The sequence below is a fragment of the Choloepus didactylus genome, chromosome 11, assembly GCF_015220235.1.
Source record: "Choloepus didactylus isolate mChoDid1 chromosome 11, mChoDid1.pri, whole genome shotgun sequence".
In the NCBI taxonomy this organism is placed as follows: Eukaryota; Metazoa; Chordata; class Mammalia; order Pilosa; family Megalonychidae; genus Choloepus; species Choloepus didactylus.
Window position 1 is genome coordinate 2,773,154 of NC_051317.1, and position 6,561 is coordinate 2,779,714.

Consider the following 6,561-nt stretch of genomic DNA (forward strand, 5'->3'; position numbering starts at 1 on the left):
TAGTGGACCCACAGCTAACTGTCCCGGAGCTGGGAAGACGGAGCTGTGCAAAAAGGGGGAAATTAACACGCCCCATTCAACCATCTTTACATCAGGCTGGGAACGCCCCTGAACAGCCCGGTAGCCCAGGGCTTCCCTGGAGGGCTGGCGTGCACTTGTGACATGGCACAGCCTTCCCTCAGCAGAGGTCCTGGAAGAGCATGGCTGAGAAAGGGGACCCGCTCGGAAATCCCAGAAACCCTATGCCAATACCAAGGACTTGTGGGTCTGCAGCAGAGACAATCTGCGGCAAGACTGAAATGAAGGCTTAGACTCTTGCAACAGCCTTAAATCTCCGGGAACACCTAGGAGGTTTGATTATTAAAGCTGCCCTGCCTCCCTAACCACCCAGACACACACCTCACATTCAGGGCGGACAGCATCAACAACACACCCAAACTTAGTGCACCAATTGAACCCCACTAGAATCAGATCTCCACACACCACAAAGACAAAATTGGGGAGAACTGACTTGAGGGGAATAGGTGACTCGCAGACACCATCTGCTGGTTAGTTAGAGAAAGTGTATACCACCAAGCTGTAGATCTGACAAATAAAAGATTGGTATTTTTTATAACTTGAAAGAACCCTATCAAGCAAAGCAAATGCCAAGAGGCCAAAAACAACAGAAAATCTTAAAGCACATGATAAAATCAGACAATATGGAGAACCCAACCCCAAACACCCAAATCAAAATATCAGAAGAGACACAGTACTTGGCGCAATTAATCAAAGAACTAAAGACAAACAACGAGAGCATGGCACAGGATATAAAGGACATGAAGAAGTGCATGGCACAGGATATACAGGACATAAAGGAGACCCTAGAAGAGCATAAAGAAGAAATCGCAAGAGTAAATTAAAAAATAGATCTTATGGAAATAAAAGAAACTGCTGGACAAATTAAAAAGACTCTGGACCCTCATAATACAAGATTAGAGCAAGATGAACAACGATTCAGTGTCCTCAAGGACCACAGAACGGAAAATAAAAGAACAAAAGAAAGAATGGGGAAAAAAATCGAAAAAATCGAAATGGATCTCAGGGATATGACAGATAAGATAAAACGTCCAAATTCTGGGACTCATTGGTATCCCAGAAGGGGAAGAGAAGGGTAAAGGTCTAGAAAGAGTATTCAAAGAAATTGTTGGGGAAAACTTCCCAAACCTTCTACACAATATAAATACACAAAGCATAAATGCCCAGCGAACTCCAAATAGAATAAATCCAAATAAACACACTCCAAGACATATTCTGATCAGACTGTCAAATACTGAAGAGAAGGAGCAAGTTCTGAAAGCAGCAAGAGAAAAGCAATTCACCACATACAAAGGAAACAGCATAAGACTAAGTAGTGATTACTCAGCGGCCACCATGGAGGTGAGAAGGCATTGGCATGACATATTTAAAATTCTGAGAGAGAAAAATTTCCAACCAAGAATACTTTATCCAGCAAAACTCTCCTTCAAATTTGAGGGAGAGCTTAAATTTTTCAGACAAACAAATGCTGAGAGATTCTGCTAATAAAAGACCTGCCCTACTTCAGATACTAAAGGGAGCCCTACTGACAGAGAAACAAAGAAAGGAGAGAGATATAGACATATATAGAACATTATATTCCAGGTCACCGGGACACACATTCTTCTCTAGTGATCATGGATCTTTCTCAAGAATGAACTGTATGCTGGGACATAAAACAAGCCTCAATAAATTTTAAAATCTCTGACCACAATGGAATACAAATAGAAGTCAATAACCATCAGAGACTTGGAGAATTCACAAACACCCAGAGGGTAAAAATGAGGGGGAGATGAAAACATTACCAGATAATCAAAAGCTGAGGGACTGGATCCTGGGGCAAGACGGCGGCATAGAGAGGAGTGGAAGCTAAGTAGTTCCCCTGAAACAACTACAAAAAACCAGAAACAACTAGTAAATAACCCAGAATAACTGCTGGGGGACAAACGAGACCATCCATTCATCATACACCAACCTGAATTGGGAGGAATGCCCGAGAACACAGCATAAAATCTGTAAGTAAAACCTACGGAACCAGGTTGGGAGACCCCCTCCCCCATAGCCCAAGCTGCAAAGCCTCGTGGTGCCACAGAGAAGCTCTCTCCCAGCAAGCGAATATAGCTCAGCTGAGCTCCAACTGGGGTTTTAAGTAGTGAGTGTGAACTGCTCACTACAGGTACGCAGCCCCAAAAAACAGACAGAGGCTTTGGGTGATGACTGACCTGGGAGAGCCGGAGGGTCGCCTTGGACTCGGTCTGAAGGGGACTATCTGTTTCTTTTTTGGCTCAGTGGAGAAAGCCCCAGTCATTTTCAGTTTCCAGGGCTGTGACTCTGGGACAGGTGGAGACACCACCAGCAGAGAGCGAGACCACTGAAATGCTAATGACCTCCACCTGAGGGGTCTGTCTTCTCTAGGAGGAAAGGGGTGGGGCCCTTTCCATTCAGAACCAGACCCCAGAGCCTGGGGGAACACAGCCATACCTCCTCACACCAGTCAAGAATTATAGGCTAACAGGCGTCACCTGCTGGGCAGAAAAGCACAGTGACCCGAGGCATCAAAGGGTGGAGCAATTTTCTAAGGCACACCCGCAGGGAAACCAGATACTGAATATTTCTTCCCTCTGGGACCTGAGCCTGTTCTGGTCTGGGAAAACTTGATTTGGATAAACAAGGAAACCATGCCTAGACAACAGAAAATTACAACCTACACTAAGAAAAACAAAGTTATGGCCCAGTCAAAGGAACAAACGTACACTTCAACTGAGATACAGGAATTTAAGCAACTAATACTAAATCAATTCAAAAAGTTTAGAGAAGATATTGCAAAAGAGATAGAGGCTGTAAAGGAAGCACTGGACATGTATACGGCAGAAACCAAAAGTTCAAAAAACCTACTAGTAGAATCTATGGAAATGACAGGCACAACACAAGAGATGAAAGACACAGTGGAAACATACAACAGCAGATCTCAAGAGGCAGAAGAAAACACTCAGGAACTGGAGAACAAAACACCTGAAAGCCTACATGCAAAGGAGCAGATGGAAAAAAGAATGAAAAAATATGAGCAACATCTCCGGAAACTCAAAGATGAAACAAAGTACAATAATGTACGTATCATTGGTGTCCCAGAAGGAGAAGAGAAGGGAAAGGGGGCAGAAGCAATAATAGAGGAAATAATTAATGAAAATTTCCCATCTCTTATGAAAGACATAAAAGTACAGATCCAAGGAGCGCAGCGTACTCCAAACAGAAGAGATATGAATAGGCCTACGCCAAGACACTTAATAATCAGATTATCAAATGTCAAAGACAAAGAGAGAATCCTGAAAGCAGCAAGAGAAAAGCGATCCGTTACATACAAAGGCAGCTTAATAAGAGTATGTGTGGATCTCTCAGCAGAAACCACGGAGGCAAGAAGGAAGTGGTGTGATATATTTAAGATACTGAAAGAGAAAAACCACCAACCAAGAATCCTGTATCCAGCAAAGCTGTACTTCAAATATGAGAGAGGGCTCAAAATATTTTCTGACAGACAGACAATGAGAGACTATGTGAACAAGACACCTGCCCTACAGGAAATACTAAAGGGAGCACTACAGGGTGATAGAAGACAGGAGTGTGTGGTTTGGAACACAATTTTGGGAGATGGTAGCACAACAATGTAAGTACACTGAACAAAGGTAACTATGAATACGGTTGAGAGAGGAAGATGGGGAGCATGTGAGACACCACAAGAAAGGAGGAAAGATAACGACTGGGACTGTGTAACTTGGTGAAATCTAGAGTATTCAACAATTGTGATAAAATGTACAAATATGTTCTTTTACGAGGGAGAACAAGCAAATGTCAACCTTGCAAGATGTTAAAAATGGGGAGGCATTGGGGGAGGGATGCAATCAGCATAAACTAGAAACTGTAACTAATAGAATCATTGTATTATGCTTCCTTTAATGTAACAAAGGTGATATACCAAGGTAAATGCAGATAAGGGGGGGGATAGGGGAGGCATGTTAGACACTTGACATGGGTGGTATTGTCTGATTCTTTATTCTACTTTGATTTAAGGTTATTTTTCCTTTTGCTGCTTCCTAGCTGTCATTTTTTTGTTTCCTCTTTCTTTTGCCTCTCTACCTTCTTTGACTCTCCCTCCTGCCTTGTGGAAGAAATGTAGATGCTCTTGCTTAGTATGAGCAGAATGTTCAATTAGGATGAACTTAAATGTTTGGAAATGAACAGGGGTGTTGGTAGCAAGATGTGAGAATAAATAACAGTGCCGAATGGTGTGTGAATGAGGTGGAAAGGGGAAGCTCAGAGTCATATATGTCACCAGAAGGAAAGCTGGAGGTCAAAAGATGGAAATGTATAAAACTGAATCCTATGGTGGGCAATGTCCATGATCAACTGTACAAATACTAGAAATCACTTCATGAACCAGAACAAATGTATGAAAATACAATTAGAAGTTAATAATAGAGGGGCATATAGGGAAGAACTATATACCTATTACAAACTATATAGTACAGTTAGTAGTATTTCAACATTTTTTCATAAACAGTAACAAGCGTACTATATCAATACTAGGAGTCAACAATTGAGGGGGGTTGGTTAGGGATAGGGGAGGTTTAGAGTTTCCTTTTCTTTTTCTCTTTTTTCATCTTTCACTTTATTTCTTGTCTGGAGTAATGAAAAGTTTCTAAAAATTGAACAAAAATTAAGTGTGATGGATGCACAGCTGTATGAGGGTACCCAGGGGCAAGTGATTGTACACTTTGGATCTTTGGATAATTGTATGGTATCTGAACAATCTCAATAAAAACGAAAAAAAAAAAAAAGGTGAGGGACTTCATCTCCAGTAGATTAGTCCTATAAGAAATGCTAAAGGGAGTTGAGCAGGCTGAAAGGAAGGGACACTAAACAGTTGACTGAAACTACATGAAGAAATAAAGATTTCCAGCAAAGATCACATGCTAAATACCAATACTACTGTATTTTTGATTTGTAGCTACACTGTTTACTTCCTACATGATCTAAAATACATAAATTGTAATGATAAATCAGTGGTTTTGGACTCAATGTAAAATATGTAATTTTTGACAAGAACTACATAAAGGTGGGGGAATGGAGGAGTACAGGAGCATAGTTTATGTGTCCTATTGAAGTTAATTTGGTATCAAAGAAAAACAAGGTTATAAATTTAAGAGGTTAAATTTAAGCCCCATGGTAAACACAAAGAAAGTATCAGAGAATATGACCATAGAGATGAAAAGTAGAATATGGGTTACGAAAAGTGGGAGAAGGGGCAATGGGGAGTTAAGAAGTGAGTGCAGGGTTTCTGTTTGGGGTGAAGGGAAATTTCTAGTAATGGATGGTAGGAAGGTGATAGCATTGCAACATTCTAAATGTGATTAATCCCACTAATGGAATGCTAGGGAGGGGATGGCATGGGAAGATTCAGGCTGTATATATGTTTCCACAATTGAAAAAAAAAAAAAAAAAAGACAGTCTAAATAGATGGCAATTAAATGCCAAGGATGATCCTGGATGGGATCTGAGGATGGAGAGGAGGCTGAAAGGGACACAGCTGGGACATAAGGAAAAAAGAATATATAGAATGTAAGTTTTGAATCAATGTTGAATTTCTTGAACTTCTTAGCTGCGCTTAATGGGATTGTATAAAAGAATATTCTTGTTCATGGGAAATGTATATGTGAATTATATTGTTTGTTCAAGGATGTGTGCAGCTAGCTCTCAAATGTTCAGAAGACAGAGCAATAGATGATGGATGATAGAGAGGGAGGGAGGGAGGGAAAGAGAAATGGTGGTGTGACAGAATGTTAAAGTTGGTGGATTGGGTATCAGAGAGGGGGGTCGGAGTATGCTGAAGTTCTGTGTATGGGGTTTGTATTGTTTTTGCAACTGTTCCAGTAAGTTTGAATTTATTTCACAATAAAATTTAAAAAAAAAAAAGACTGTACAACAACTTTTAAGACTCAACTTAGAGATGACAAAAATCTAGATTCTCAAGGCAGTTCCTTGTTTCTTTCTCTTTTCCTTTAGCACTTCAAACACACTTCTGTTACAATCTCTACCACTCTTTAATTTTCTCTATTATTTAACAACACCTGCGACCTTGGACAAGTAACAACTTCTGTGGGGCCCTGGTTTCCTCATTTGTAAAGGGGAGTAAGTATAAGATCCAGAGATAGTGAATTACAAGTGGTAATATGTGGAAAGGCTTAGAAGAGTGCCTGGCACATTACTTTTTCAAATGTTGAGTATATTTATTTTAAGTAGTATCACCGCCACTACTCACGTACATGGGTCTATTAAACTGTGAACTGTGAGGGATAAGTTTTGCACCCTTAGCACAGAGCTCATGGGAAGAACTCAAAGTCAGAAGGTAATGATCTACAATCTATAATATGCAATATAAATATAATCATTCAATTGATAATACCCTTGGTTTAAAATTATTTGTTCCCCAGTGCTTTCAGCTTCTCTTCC